Below are 16,783 nucleotides of genomic sequence, written 5' to 3'. Positions count from 1 at the left end.
GGATTAATTTATCTTTGTTAGTTTAAAATGATGTATACCGATAACTCATACACTGCAAAAGTGATAGAATGCATTCACTCACACAAAGGAGAGGAAATGATGCTGCTAGAAGTGATGTCTATGAGGACACTTATGTTTATCATGTGATTACAAGAGTTTGACCTCAAATATCATTTACTTTTGATCTGATTGAATGTATTACATTCCACAAAATATTTGGTTATTTTTATATTTTTTGGATTGTCTTCTTATTTGCCTTTATTCAAGATGCGTGTAAAATGTTGTCAATTACTTTTGCTTGGCATTCGGAAGATGGATTTATGTTTTTTGCTCTTCACAATGTTCCATGTAGGTATGCTCTCTAAAAGTCTTCCTTGTATATAATCTTTTAATTCCATATATCTGTTTCTCTTAATGACATTACTTTAAATGAGTTAGGGGGTCTTTAATACTAGTTATGTGTTTTACTTTTTTATGGTTTTCGTCTTCTGATGAAACACTGTCTATTTAAAATTTTCTTGAGAATATATCACTGGACAGGGTGTCATGTCTTGACTTCTCACTCTGAATGTCATCCTAATTAATGGACCTTGCTTTTACAAATGAGGCTCTCTGGAGCCCTAAATATACTTTAATCCATTAGGGAAATCTTCACAATTTCTGCTTTTAGTTTTTTTTCTCTCCTTTTTTCCCCTTTTGGTTTTTAATTTCAGATTTTATTTCTGCAATCTTTCAATTTTAGAGTATACTGTGTCTGCATTTTCTATCATATTTTTCCTATTTATACATAGGTTATGCATAATTGCTTGGAATGTCCGATGGTCAATGTAATCCAGGAAAGCTTCTAATGGTATTGACCCATTTAGCTAAATTATAAAGGGACCAATTACAAGTTCTGCGGTTCCAAGATCGGTGTACCAACTTTGGCAGCACTTCCACAGTGTTCTTGGCGGTCTGCCTGCCCGATTTGGATGATGGCAGTCAGACTGCCAAAAACCACCACCAACTCCTGCCTCACTGTGGCGACGGTGGTTGGGAGAGCTAGGGAAAATAGAGGGGGTGAAAATGGAGGTGTCGCCGGCAGTGGCACCGCCGTCCACATGCCGACATGCCTTTCGCCGACCTTTTCATGGCTGGGATACTGCCATGAAAAGGTTGGTGGAAAGCAAGGGGAGGGCCATAGCGGGGCCCCAGGACAGCAATTGCCAATGTTGTTGATATTGCATGGGCCCCCTACCAGCATCGTCACAGTGCGCTTTGTCTGCCATGCACGACATGGTGCTTGGAAATAGTGCGCCCCACTTGCTGGCTGCGCAGTCAGTGCAGCGGAATCGGTGTCGGCAGGCTCCTGTAGGCAGAGCTAATGCCAGCTGCACTGACTGCACCGCCGTCCCTGCCAGCCCCATGGAGATGTCATAATAATGCAGTCAGGAGGCCGCCAGCTTGCCACATCCTCCCAACCCCCCTGCCCCATGGTAGTCTGGCAGTCCAACCACCAGACTTCTAATCTGCCCCTCAGTGTCAACACCAGGGCAGTGCGCGCTCTGTTGGCGACTAGAATACAAAAACCCGACACTCTCAAAACAACGTAATTCATGCATTGTGCTGATATGTTGTTGTTTAACCTTTTGCATTGCAGAGTTTAATCCTGAAGACTTATTTTTAATGTGTTTACAAATACTGTTCATTTGCAATGTATTGCTGCAGGCTTTCAGAGTGTGTTAGGGTGTGGACCCTTTCCAGGGCCTTCCAGAGACTTTCCCTGCAGCATGCCTGGGTGTGGTTGTGGGCTGGGCCAAGACTCTATAAAATGGAGCCAGCCCAGCTCCAAGTGCTCACTATTCAGAGGTCCCGGTGCAGAGCAGCAGCTACTTCCTGAGCTCCTGTCCCGGTGGCCTATTTGATCTTCAAAGCGTCTGCCCTTCATTCTTCATTGGCGATCCTTGTTCTGGGCGGTAAGATGGTGGTTGGGCTTGCCTTCCGACGCCGTTATCGAGAACTTTCATATTCTTGGCTTAATTCTTTGATGATTCACAGATTACTTTGCGCGCTACCATTTCTTGACATTTACATGGTGGCTTACGAATCGGCAAGACGCCTGATTCATTTCATGTTGATTTAATCTTGTTATTCATTTCGCGGTACCATTTCTTGACATTTATATGGTGGCTTACAAATCGGCAAGACACGCGATTCATTTCATGTTGATTTAATCTTGTTATTCATTGCGCGCTACCATTTCTTGACATTTATATGGTGACTTACGAATCGGCAAGACGAGCGATTCGTTTCATGATGATTTAACTTTGTTATTCATTGCACGCTACCATTTCTTGACATTTACATGGTGGCTTTAGAATCGGCAAAAGACACGTGATTCGTTTCATGGTGCCTTAATCTTGTTATTCATTGCGTGCTGTTATTTTTTGGGCATTTACATCGTGGCTTACGAATCGGCAAGACGCACGATTCTCTCCTCAAGCTTAATTCATGTTGTTCATTGTATGGCACTATTCTAATACATTTATTAGGTAGTATTCGAGTTGACAAGTTGTGTGATTTGTTTCCTGAATCCATATTGTGTTATTCATGGTGCACAATCCTTTTATAGTGTTTACTATATATATGAAAATCTGCAATGTGCGCAATTCGTGTTGAAACATTTCAAGAGAACACAGAAGGCCAGAGTTTCTAGATGTAATATTGCATGGTCCTAATATGCATTCTCAAAAAAGGATTCATATGACTGGTTTAGAACTTATTCAGAATGTTTTCCTGATTCTCATGTAAAGGAAAGTACTTGAATTTGAAAGTTTCATTTAATCCATCTTGATTCCCTTACAGGTATCCGGCCATCTTGAAACGTGGTCATTTTAAGCCTAATTCTTAGGTTGTTCATGTTTTCAGAATGACTAGGCTTAGAGTCATAGTCTAGTATTGATTTCATGAGATGTAATTTTCATAATGTGTGTTTTAACCTTTTTCTTACAACAGGTCTCCTTCCCAGATGTTCCCTTCCTAATCCCCTCTTCCCCTCTTGAACTCTCTTAGCCTCTGTGATTTATCTATCAGAGTCTTGGAGCTGTTCAGTGGTGGACGTTTTGGGAACGTGCGCAGACCCCGAGGATCTGGGACTCTGACAGAATAGTGAGCCCACAAATTATTATCCTCCTGGTTTGTGGATGTTCTCAGCATGGCCACGTTGGACGAGTTAGTCAAGGCTATCACCCAGCTCCAGGCAGAGGTGATATCATCCAAAGAATTGACAACTAGCCTAGCTGAGAGAGTGAGTCAGTTACAAGATAAGGTAGAGAAGAAGGAACAAAGTCCCACAGGTGTGTCTTGGCCAGGTACTTCTTCTCAGACTTCTGGAAGTAATCCGACAAGCATTTCCCTCAATGTCCCTTCCGCAATTCCTTTAGCTCCCCCAGAACGTTTCTCAGGTGACCCTTTGAAAGCGCAATCTTTCCTGGTCCAAGTGGAACTACACTTCACCTGCAGACCACATACTTTCCCAGATGCCCAGTCCAAAGTAGCTTTCTTGTTATCATATCTGTCTGGGGATGCAGCTACCTGGGCAGTTCCTCTTGTGTGTAAAGATAGTCTCTTGTTGTACAACTGGAGAAATTTTGTTCGTGAGTTTGAGAGAGTTTTTGATCGTAGAACTGTAACACAGTCAGCAGATCGTGAATTATTAGATTTACACCAAGGGAATCAGGACCTAGTGTCGTATTTAGCCAACTTTAACCGGCTGGTTGCCGAGACATCCTGGCCTGAAGAAAAACAAGCGGTCTTGTTTTACAAGGGACTCAAAGACGAACTAAAAGATATCTTAGCGCAAATCGACCCACAACCTACAGACTGTCAAGAATTAATAAACCTTGTCTTAAGGCTTGATCATTGTTTAACAGAACGTAAAGGAATGCACAAAAAGACTGAAAAATATTCATGGCGTGTTCATGATAACAGAGACTCAAGAACTCCGAAAGAAAGAACGCCGGAACTGATGGAAATTGGAACCATCAGAAGACCTTTGACCAAAGATAAAAAGGACCTCCGCATAAAAAATGGACAATGTCTTTATTGTGGGCGTAAGGGTCATTTTGCCAAAGATTGTCCAATCAAACCAAAGAGCAAGCAAGGTCCAGTTCAGAAGGTCGCAGCCAATGCACCAGTCGAGTTGGAAAACTAAAACACCCGAGATGCAGAGAAGGGTTGCTCTTGGGTGTCACCGTGGACCCTTCACAATCTAAACATCCCTTGTCGATGATTTGTGAAGATAAGAATCAAAGAAAGAAACATAAAGAGAAAATCATCCTTGACCTGATCCATGCTCCCCAATATGGGATTATCCTTGGCTTGCCATGGTTAACTCATCACAATCCAGAAATCAATTGGGCAGAAAGAAAAATCATGTTCTCATTTGCGCTATGTAAAGAACAATGTCTCCAAAAGATTCAAGTACCAAAAGTCTGCAACTCTTACATGGCTACTGCCGCGGAGAAAGAAACTCAGCTGCCCAAACAGTATTCATCTTACAAACATGTATTTGATGAGAAAGGAGCAGAGACCCTACCTTCTCATAGATCTTATGACTGTCATATTGATCTAGCCCAAGGTGCGATACTTCCCAACTGTCGTGCGTATGCCCTGTCAGAACATGAAAACCAACATTTACGAAAATACCTAGATCAATTTTTGGAGAATGGTTTCATTCGCCCCTCTAAGTCTCCTGCAGCTTCGCCTTTGTTTTTTGTTTCAAAAGCTAATGGAGAACTTTGAACTTGTATCAACTATAGGGGATTGAACAAAGTCACAATCAAGAATAAATATCCTTTACCCCTAATTCCGGGCTTATAGGAACAAGTAAAGAGAGCAAAAATCTACACAAAGCTTGGCCTTCGAGGTGCTTATCATTTGGTCAGAATGACAGAGGGTGACGAAAGTAAAATAGCGTTCAAGACAAGATATGGCCTTTTTGAATACACCGTCATGCCTTTTGGTCTGTGTAATGCTCCAGCAGCATTTACATTTTTAAATTTTTCTTGAATGACGTTCTTAGAGAGTACCTTGACATATTTGCCATAGTATACATCGATGACATTTTGATCTACTCAGACAATGAAAACAAACATGTCCAACATGTCAATAAAATTCTTGCAGCCCTTCGAAAACACCATTTAAATTACAAACTAACCAAGTGTGAGTTTCATGTTACCACAGTTGAGTTTTTAGGGGTTATTCTTACCCCTCAAGGTATGGTGATGGCAGAAAAGAAAGTAAAAGCCGTATCTGATTGGCCCACCCCAAAGACTGTTCGTGATGTACAATGTTTCCTGGGGTTTGCAAATTTTTACCGGAGGTCCATAAATCATTTCTCCCAGACAGTGGCTCCAATCACTAAGCTATTAAGAAAGAAAGAAAAGTTTGTATGGTCCCCAGAAGCTGACCAAGCCTTCTCTACTTTGAAGGAAGCTTTCTCCACTGCCCCAGTCTTGACTCATCCTAATGCGAATCGACCTTTCATAGTGGAAGCTGATGCTTCAGATGTGGCAATAGGAGCCGTCTTATCACAACGAAATAAAGACACTGGTCAACACCATCCTGTAGCTTATATGTCTCGGAAGTTGAACGAAGCCGAACAGAACTATGTAATTGCTGAAAAAGAGCTTCTGGCGATTCGTGACGCCTTTAAAGAATGGAGACATCATTTTTTGGGTGTCAAATACACTGTCACAGTATATACTGATCATCGTATTCTTCAATTCATGAGTTCCGCCAGACTTTTGACTCCTCTGCAATTACACTGGATGGTGTTTTTTGCCGAATTTATTTTGTAGTAACCTTGCGGCCTGGTAAAGATAATCGCAAAGCTGATGACTTGTCCCGCCAAGAGCCTGCATTTCAAGCCTCCAGAGCTATCATTGCTCCTGCCAAGGTTCTATGTATCATAAAAACTGAAGATTTCTTTGAAGAAATTTGCAACTCTTTCACTGTTGAGAAATGGCAAACATGGGGCCAAGCAGACCCCAAAAGGTCAATCAAGCAAGGACTACCCTTTCACGACGCTCGTTTGTTCATACCCACTACCAAACTTCGCAAGATAGTGTTTCATTGGTTTCATGTTATACCTACGGCAGGTCACCCAGGTACTCCTAAAACTCTTGAACTGATTCAATGCTATTTTTGGTGGCCTACCCTAACAAAAGATGTAAAAGCAATGGTAAACAACTGCGAAGTCTGTGCTCGCACTAAATCAAGTCATTCAAAACCAAAAGGGTTGTTAGGGTTGCTACATCCACTTCCAACCCCAAGTCATCCATGGGAACATATTTCTTTAGACTTTATTACCGGTCTGCCAGTGGTTCAACAGCATTCAGTAATTCTGGTAATTCTAGTCTCACGAAATATGGACATTTTATTGCCTGTAAGAAATTGCCCACTTTTAGTGAATTGGCAACTATTTTACTGAACAGAGTGGTTCGTTATCATGGACTGCCAAAAGTTATCCTCTCCGATCGGGGGTCTCAATTTGCCTCCAATTTCTGGAGGACATGGTGTAAAACACTCCAAGTGACATCTACACTATCTACTGTCACCATCCTCAAACAGATGGTCAAACGGAGAGACTAAATCAGACTTTGAAACAATACCTACGTTCCTACGCTGAAACGGCACTTCATTCTTGGACATCTGTGCTCTGGTTAGCTGAGTTAGCCTACAATAACTCATTCCACACTTCTATTGGCGTTACACCCTTTTTTGGTTTATTTGGCTATCATCCTGACACCTTGCTCATCACAATTCCTCAAGAAAGTTCTCTTACTCCAGCTGTGTCAGAAACCATTCAGCATTTGCATCAAACCCAGACACTGATTCAACAGCATTTATAAAAAGCCAAACAAAAATACAAAAGGCATTATAACAAGAAACATTGTGAGGGACCACAATATCAACCAGGTGACAAAGTGTGGCTTTCCACAAAACATATAGACTTCAAGAAGAAGCACATGTTTAACCCCAAATTCATAGGTCCTTACACTGTCCTCCAGCAAATCAATCCGGTGACCTATAAACTACAATTGCCCAGATCCTTACGGATTCATCCAGTGTTACACACTTCCCTCTTGAAGAAGGCAGACCAAAAGGTCCACCCTCATCCAGCTCCTGTTCTAGTACAAGGGGAAGAAGAATACGAAGTTGAGAAAGTGTTGGATTCTAAACTGAGAGGGCGTAATCTATGGTACTTAATCTCATGGAAAGGTTATGGTCCTGAAAGTAACTCATGGGTTTCCGCATCTGATGTTCATGCTCCAGTACTTGTGAGACGCTTTCATCGTCTTAATCCAGGAAAACCAGGCCCTAGAGCGCGTCTGGGTTAGGGGATTACTGTCAACACCAGGGCAGTGCGCGCTCTATTGGCGACTAGAATCCAATAACCCAACACTCTCAAAACAGCGTAATTTATGCATTGTGCTGATATGTTGTTGTTTAACCTTTTGCATTGCAGAGTTTAATCCTGAAGACTTATTTTTAATGTGTTTATAAATACTGTTATTTGCAATGTATTTCTGCAGGCTTTCAGAGTGTGTTAGGGTGTGGTCCCTTTCCAGGGCCTTCCAGAGACTTTCCCTGCAGCATGCCAGGGTGTGGTTGTGGGCTGGACCAAGACTCTATAATAGGGAGCCAGCCCAGCTCCAAGTGCTCACTATTCAGAGGTCCTGGTGCAGAGCAGCAGCTACTTCCTGAGCTCCTGTCCGGTGGCCTATTTGATCTTCCAGGCATCTGCCCTTCATTCTTCAATGGTGATCCTTGTTCTGGGTGGTAAGACAGTGGTTGGGCTGGCCTCCCGATGCCGTTATCAAGAACTTTCATATTCTTGGCCTAATTCTTTAATGATTAACAGATTACTTTGCGCGCTACCATTTCTTGACATTTACATGGTGGCTTACGAATCGGTAAGACGCGTGATTCGTTTCATGTTGATTTAATCTTGTTATTCATTGCGCGCTACCATTTCTTGACATTTATATGGTGGCTTCCGAATCGGCAAGACGCGCAATTCGTTTCATGTTGATTTAATCATGTTATTCATTGCGCGCTACCATTTCTTGACATTTATATGGTGGCTTACGAATCGGCAAGACGCGCGATTCGTTTCATGATGATTTAACTTTGTTATTCATTGCGCGCTACCATTTCTTGACATTTACATGGTGGCTTAAGAATCGGCAAGACGCGCAATTCGTTTCATGGTGCTTTAACCTTGTTGTTCATTGCACGATACAATTTTTTGACATTTACATGGTGACTTACGAATCGGCAAGACGCGTGATTCGTTTCATGATGATTTAACTTTGTTATTCATTGCGCACTACCATTTCTTGACATTTACATGGTGGCTTAAGAATCGGCAAAAGACGCACAATTCATTTCATGGTGCCTTAATCTTGTTATTCATTGCGCGCTGTTATTTCTTGACATTTACATCGTGGCTTACGAATCTGCAAGACGCGCGATTCTCTCCTCGAGCTTAATTCATGTTGTTCCTTGTATGGCACTATTCTAAGACATTTATTAGGTAGTATTCGAGTTGACAAGTTGTGTGATTTGTTTCCTGAATCCATATTGTGTTATTCATGGTGCACAATCCTTTTATGGTGTTTACTATATATATGAAAATCTGCAATGTGCGCAATTCGTGTTGAAACATTTCAAGAGAACACAAAAGGCCAGAGTTTCTAGATGTAATATTGCATGGTCCTAATATGCATTCTCATAAAAGGATTCATATGACTGGTTTAGAACTTATTCAGAATGTTTTCCTGATTCTCATGTAAAGGAAAGTACTTGAATTTGAACGTTTCATTTAATCCATCTTGATTCCCTTACAGGTATCCGGCCATCTTGAGACTTAGTCATTTTCAGCCTAATTCTTAGGTTGTTCATGTTTCAGAATGAAGGCTGAGAGTCATAGTCTAGTATTGATTTCATGAGATGTAATTTTCATATTGTGTGTTGTTGGACTTTTGCTTATGCAGGGTCATCCCCAGTCTTTTTCGCCTCCTGCCTCCTATTTTTTTCTGACATGTTGCTGTTGGCTTTTCAACTCTGAGCACTTTACCACTGCTAACCAGTGCTAAAGTGCATATGCTCTCCTGTTTAAATTGTATGTAAGTGGTTTATCCATGATTGGCATATTTGAATTACTAGTAAGTCCCTAGTAATGTGCACTAGAGGTGCCAGGGCCTGTAAATCAAATGCTACTAGTGGGCCTGCAGCACTGGTTGTGCCACCCACATAAGTAGCTCTGTAATCATGTCTCAGACCTGCCCCTGCAGTGTCTGTATGTGTATTTTTACACTGTAAATTCGACTTGGCAAGTGTACCCACTTGCCAGGCCTAAACCTTCCCTTTCCTTACATGTAAGGCACCCCTAAGGTAGGCCCTAGGTAGCCCCAAGGGCAGGGTGCAGTGTATGGATAAGGTAGGACATATAGTAATGTGGTTTATATGTCCTGACAGTGAAATACTGCCAATTTCGTTTTCACTGTTGCAAGGTCTGTCTCTCTCTCATAGGATAATATGGGGGCTACCTTTAAATATGATTAAAGTGTAGATTCCCCTAGAGAGTAGATGGACATGTGGAGTTTGGGATCCCTGAACTCACAATTTAAAAATACATCTTTTAGTAAAGTTGATTTTGAGATTGTGCGTTTGGAAATGCCACTTTTAGAAAGTGAGCATTTTCTTGCTTAAACCATTCTGTGACTTTGCCTTGTTTGTGGATTCCCTGTCTGGGTCAGTTTGACAGCTGGGTTGTTTTTCACCTCACACCAGACAGTGACACAAAGGGAGCTGGGGTGTGATCTGCATTTCCTGATTAGCTATCTCTGCTAGGAGGGAGGGGTGGAGTGGTCACTCTCATCTGAAAGGACTGTGCCTGCCTCTGACAATGCTGTCTCCAGCCCCCTGGTGTGTGTCTTAGGCCTTGCCTGGGCAAGGCAGGATTTCACAAGAAGGTGTGAGTCCCCTTTGAAGAAAGGTGACTTCAAAGACTAAAATGGGTATAAGAAGGGCCCCCAAACTTACAAACTTTAGAAACACTTCTGGAATCAAGAGGAACCTCTGCCTGGAGAAGAGCTGATCGCTGAGGAACAAGTGCTGCCCTGCCTGTGACTGTGCTTTGTGGAGCTTTCCTGCAGTGCTGCTTCTGCCTGAGTAAGAGGGCAAAGACTGGACTTTGTGTGCCTTCCATCTTGAAGAAGAAATCTCCAAGGGCTTGATGTAGAGCTTGCCTCCTGTTGTTGAAGTCTCAGGGATAGCAAAGACTTCTTCCTGCCAGCACCTGGAGTCTCTGGAGAGACCCCTACTCTGCTCTGTGGTGCCCTTCCAGTTCCTGGGACCCTGAAAGGAGAGGCTGGCAGCCTAAGGACAAAAATACACGCACCGCGCACCGTGCGGAGAAAAGATCGACGCGAATCCGATCGCGGCTGAGAAAACGACGCGACGCCGGTTCCGCAGCTGAGAAACGACGCCGCAGGAAACGCGACCGAAAAACCGACGCCCGGAGCAGGAGAAACGACGCGCAGCATCGCTGACGGAGGCTGAGAGATCGCACCCTGCGCCGCGGGACTTTCGGATCGTCGTGTGGCTGGCTTTTTCAACGCGCACCGCCGTGCCGAGTTGTTTTCGACGCACACAGCCGTGCAGGGTTACTTTCGACGCACACCGCCCGTGCGGGGTTATTTTTGCCGCAAACCAGGTACATTTTCACGCTAGCAGCGCTAGTGTGGTGTTACAACTACCTAAAGACTCTTTTTATTTTAAACCTTTAAAAAATCATAACTTGACTTGTGTATGTTGGATTTTTGTCGTTTTGGTCTTGTTTTGTCTAGATAAATATTTCCTATTTTTCTAAACTGGTGTTGTGTCATTTTGTAGTGTTTTCATTAAGTTACTGTGTGTGTTGGTACAAATACTTTACACCTAGCACTCTGAGGTTAAGCCTACTGCTCTGCCAAGCTACCAAGGGGGTAAGCAGGGGTTAGCTGAGGGTGATTCTCTTTTATCCTAACTAGAGTGAGGGTCCTTGCTTGAACAGGGGGTAACCTGACTGTCAACCAAAGACCCCATTTCTAACATTGGTGACCAGCGGTCGGGATTTGGACTTGTATTTGTACTTGACATACAGTAATTAAGTGTACACTACTGTTTTGATCTCAGACCACTACGTGACCACATACTACTAGTCTTGTGATTTTTGTTTTTTACTTGGACTGTTTTTCTCTGCATTCAGTTTCTTTTTTTTTCTCGCTGATCCCGTGATTGACTTTTCTGAAACTTCATTAGAGAACTTGCTTTTCTGTTTTTGGAACTGTGCATATTTTTTTTAACCTCTCATCATGTCTCAGTCTGGAGATGCCCTAGCTGAAGATGCTTTTGACTTGGAGAAATTGGAGAGCTACAAAGTGGCTCAGTTGAAGCAGTTTTGTAGTAATGTTGGCTGTCCCATTAAGAGCTCATCCAAGAAGGATGAGCTGCAAAAGGCGCTGAGGGCCTGGGTGACAGCCAAAGCAGCTGAGGGGCACACAGATGAGGAGCCAGAGGGGGAAGAGGAGTTGCAAGTCACTCACACTGATGTAGTGGGTGGGCCTGCTATGTCTCAGGGGAGAATCTCCAGGGCAGGTAGCAGTGTGTCCTCCAAGAGTCTGACACCTGGAGAGTTACAGGACAGACAGGCAGAGAGGGAGTACCAGTTGGAGCTGAAAAAGCTCAGTCTAGAGGTGGAACAGAGAAAGCTGACCCTTGAGGTGGAACAGAAAAAGCTCGATTGGGAGCTGGAAGAAAGGAGGAGGAACTTAGAGATTAAAAAAATGATTTATGCTTACGAGCTTAAATTGAAAGAGCTGGAAGTCATGAGGGCTGAGTCCAGCTGGAATGGTGGCAGCAGCAATTGTATATCCAGTGATGCTGCAGAAGTGCACATGCCCAGAGAGGTGGTGCCCTACTTGAAGGAGGGAGTTAACACACGCCAGGAGGTTCAGGGGTATGAGGTAGCTCCAGTGATGCACAGGGTCCCTGAGGTGGATTGGGGAACTGGCATGGGGAGTCATATTCCTACTGATGGGAGGGACACTCTACTGACTCTAGGTGAGAGTGACAGGGAGAGGGGTTCCCCCCAGGTAGAAGTCCTGGTTATGGAGTGTGAAAACATCCCAGAAGAGTGTGGGTTGAGTGTCAGGGACAGTCAGGTACTGTCTCACCAGCCTCAGGAGGGTGATGTGGGATGCTTTGTCAAAGCAGAGTCACTGGATGGTTGGGTGAAGGGTACTTTGGTTAATTCATGTGAGGGGCTGAGTGATGTAATTGCTGGAGAGCATATGTCTAGTCCTTATTTTCCAGAGCTATGCCAACACCAGGTGGAGTGTGAGTTCTCTGACCCCAGGGAGCTTACAATGGAGGCAGACTTCTGGGTGAGTACCAGAGAGGCTGAAGAGGCATTTGGGGGTGCTCCTGAGAGGAGTGGTCTAGGTAGTTCCCAACCAGGTGAGGTAGGGAAGGATTGTAGCGTCCCAGGTAGGTCCCAGTGTAGTGGGATGGGTGAGGGACCCCATGTCCAGTCTCAGAGGAGAGGGAATGGGGATGGGTTGAGGCCCAAGGTGCCCGAGATCCGGTCCCAGGTCCTGGAGGGTTCCCTGCGGGAACACCAGGAGGGGAGCCTAGCCTGTACCATAGGGCCATCTGTTGAGGGAGACCCCACAGTGTCAGGAGAACTTGGGGGGGCGGCTGTAGCCAGCGTCCCACCAGTTCTGGTGTCTGGCAGTACCACTCCTAGTGAGGGGGGGCAGAAGTCCAGACAGAGGGTTGAGAGGGGGTTGCGGACCCCAGTGGAGAACCTGGAGGGTCAGGGGTCAGCTCTGAGAGCAGAGCCCCCCATGAATGACCTTGGTAAGACCATTTCTGGGTTGGGGGGAATCCAGACTCTGTCAGATGGGCAGAGGTCAGGAGACCTGCGCCAGCCAGACTCTTGTGTGGCCCTTCGGGACAGTGTGTCCCTTGAGGGGGGTAAGTGTGCCCCCCTGGAAGTCCTGGTGTGCCAGGCAATGGTTCAACCGCAGGGTGGTGACTCTGGGTTGAATGATCAGGTTCAGGGGGTAAACTCTGACCTGATGGGGGGTAAGTGTGCTCCCAAGGAAGTCCTGGTGTGCCAGGCAGTGGTTCAACCGCAGGGTGGTGACCCTGGGTTGGATGACCAGGTTCAGAGGGTAAACTCTGACCTGGTAGGGGGTAGGTATGCCCCCCAGGAAGTCCTGGGTTGCCAGGCAGTGATCCAGTCTGTGGGTACAGACCCTGGATTGGGAGGCCAGGTTAAGGGTGTCCCCCCTGACCTGGAGGAAGGGGCTACTGCTAACAGTGCCCCTACCATGTTGTCTTCTGGGGGGGCCGCTCCTAGTTGGGTGGTTCAGGACCCCAGAAGAAAGGGCAGGGGGAGGGAAGCCTCACCCCGGGCCCTGGTCCAACCTGAAGGTACAGACCCCAGGTTGGAGGATCAGTTGCAGGTTAACATCCCTGCACTGGTGGAAGAATTGTGCAGGACTGCTTCTACAAGCACCCTGACAGTTTTTGACTCTGGGGGTGCCGCTTCTGCAGGGAGGTTACAGAGCCCCAGAGGGGAGGACCAGGGTCAGGTTGTCATCCCTGACCTGGTGGAAGAGAGAGTGGTCAAAGGGTGCCAGGCACCTGGGGCTACCGCCCCCCCCTCTCCACAGTCACAGTGGTTAGAGAGGCCTGAGGTCGGGCTCTCATCCCTGACAGTTGTCTGGGGCCACTGTGGCTTGCTGTCCTGGTGGACAGAGTTGCCCCTGGGGGGGGGAGGACGAGAGTCACACCCCGGGGGTGGAGTGGGCAACACCACTGTGTTGGCCCTGGTGGTACTATCTGCCCATTGCAATACATCTGTGAGCAAAGTAAAGTTAGGTGTTGCACAGATGGTGTCTGTAGATGTGGAGAAGGGTTCCCCATGGGTTAGCTTAGTGGGCCCTGAGAGTATGGACAGAGGGATCCAACTGGAGTCAGGAAGGCGTAGAACTGGAACATGCCCCTGCTGTTGTGGGCCTGGGTCCCTGTTCTATCGCCCCAATCAGGGAAGTACATCAAGGTATTGATTGTTCTCCCCTGGCTTTAGGCTGGTAGGGGGTCGTGTTGGACTTTTGCTTATGCAGGGTCATCCCCAGTCTTTTTCGCCTCCTGCCTCCTATTTTTTTCTGACATGTTGCTGTTGGCTTTTCAACTCTGAGCACTTTACCACTGCTAACCAGTGCTAAAGTGCATATGCTCTCCTGTTTAAATTGTATGTAAGTGGTTTATCCATGATTGGCATATTTGAATTACTAGTAAGTCCCTAGTAATGTGCACTAGAGGTGCCAGGGCCTGTAAATCAAATGCTACTAGTGGGCCTGCAGCACTGGTTGTGCCACCCACATAAGTAGCTCTGTAATCATGTCTCAGACCTGCCCCTGCAGTGTCTGTATGTGTATTTTTACACTGTAAATTCGACTTGGCAAGTGTACCCACTTGCCAGGCCTAAACCTTCCCTTTCCTTACATGTAAGGCACCCCTAAGGTAGGCCCTAGGTAGCCCCAAGGGCAGGGTGCAGTGTATGGATAAGGTAGGACATATAGTAATGTGGTTTATATGTCCTGACAGTGAAATACTGCCAATTTCGTTTTCACTGTTGCAAGGTCTGTCTCTCTCTCATAGGATAATATGGGGGCTACCTTTAAATATGATTAAAGTGTAGATTCCCCTAGAGAGTAGATGGACATGTGGAGTTTGGGATCCCTGAACTCACAATTTAAAAATACATCTTTTAGTAAAGTTGATTTTGAGATTGTGCGTTTGGAAATGCCACTTTTAGAAAGTGAGCATTTTCTTGCTTAAACCATTCTGTGACTTTGCCTTGTTTGTGGATTCCCTGTCTGGGTCAGTTTGACAGCTGGGTTGTTTTTCACCTCACACCAGACAGTGACACAAAGGGAGCTGGGGTGTGATCTGCATTTCCTGATTAGCTATCTCTGCTAGGAGGGAGGGGTGGAGTGGTCACTCTCATCTGAAAGGACTGTGCCTGCCTCTGACAATGCTGTCTCCAGCCCCCTGGTGTGTGTCTGAGGCCTTGCCTGGGCAAGGCAGGATTTCACAAGAAGGTGTGAGTCCCCTTTGAAGAAAGGTGACTTCAAAGACTAAAATGGGTATAAGAAGGGCCCCCAAACTTACAAACTTTAGAAACACTTCTGGAATCAAGAGGAACCTCTGCCTGGAGAAGAGCTGATCGCTGAGGAACAAGTGCTGCCCTGCCTGTGACTGTGCTTTGTGGAGCTTTCCTGCAGTGCTGCTTCTGCCTGAGTAAGAGGGCAAAGACTGGACTTTGTGTGCCTTCCATCTTGAAGAAGAAATCTCCAAGGGCTTGATGTAGAGCTTGCCTCCTGTTGTTGAAGTCTCAGGGATAGCAAAGACTTCTTCCTGCCAGCACCTGGAGTCTCTGGAGAGACCCCTACTCTGCTCTGTGGTGCCCTTCCAGTTCCTGGGACCCTGAAAGGAGAGGCTGGCAGCCTAAGGACAAAAATACACGCACCGCGCACCGTGCGGAGAAAAGATCGACGCGAATCCGATCGCGGCTGAGAAAACGACGCGACGCCGGTTCCGCAGCTGAGAAACGACGCCGCAGGAAACGCGACCGAAAAACCGACGCCCGGAGCAGGAGAAACGACGCGCAGCATCGCTGACGGAGGCTGAGAGATCGCACCCTGCGCCGCGGGACTTTCGGATCGTCGTGTGGCTGGCTTTTTCAACGCGCACCGCCGTGCCGAGTTGTTTTCGACGCACACAGCCGTGCAGGGTTACTTTCGACGCACACCGCCCGTGCGGGGTTATTTTTGCCGCAAACCAGGTACATTTTCACGCTAGCAGCGCTAGTGTGGTGTTACAACTACCTAAAGACTCTTTTTATTTTAAACCTTTAAAAAATCATAACTTGACTTGTGTATGTTGGATTTTTGTCGTTTTGGTCTTGTTTTGTCTAGATAAATATTTCCTATTTTTCTAAACTGGTGTTGTGTCATTTTGTAGTGTTTTCATTAAGTTACTGTGTGTGTTGGTACAAATACTTTACACCTAGCACTCTGAGGTTAAGCCTACTGCTCTGCCAAGCTACCAAGGGGGTAAGCAGGGGTTAGCTGAGGGTGATTCTCTTTTATCCTAACTAGAGTGAGGGTCCTTGCTTGAACAGGGGGTAACCTGACTGTCAATCAAAGACCCCATTTCTAACATGTGTTTTAACCTTTTTCTTACTACAGGTCTCCTTCCCAGCTGTTCCCTTCCTAATCCCCTCTTCCCCTCTTGAACTCTCTTAGCCTCTGTGATTTATCTATCAGAGTCTTGGAGCTGTTCAGTGGTGGATGTGTTGGGAACGTGCGCAGACCCCGAGGATCTGGTGACTCTGACACTAAGTAAAATAGCTTTATTGGACCCACTTATCTAGCAAAGAGACACTTACACTAGGAAAGTTTTTACGTAGGGGAATTGTACCTTTCACTAGCTGTTAATAATAAAATTGGTGTGGTGGTTATCTATCATGATCTCTGAATTTGGAAAAGAAGAGGCAGAGAAATATGTATGTAATTGGGTATTACTGGACCTGGAGTTGGATGAAATATCCCTCATCCTCCTTAAAGTACATGGACAAAATAATATTAATATTCACCTTTGGGAAACAAAATTGACG

The sequence above is a fragment of the Pleurodeles waltl genome, chromosome 5, assembly GCF_031143425.1.
Source record: "Pleurodeles waltl isolate 20211129_DDA chromosome 5, aPleWal1.hap1.20221129, whole genome shotgun sequence".
Taxonomy (NCBI): Eukaryota; Metazoa; Chordata; class Amphibia; order Caudata; family Salamandridae; genus Pleurodeles; species Pleurodeles waltl.
Note: the sequence above shows the minus strand (reverse complement) of the source record.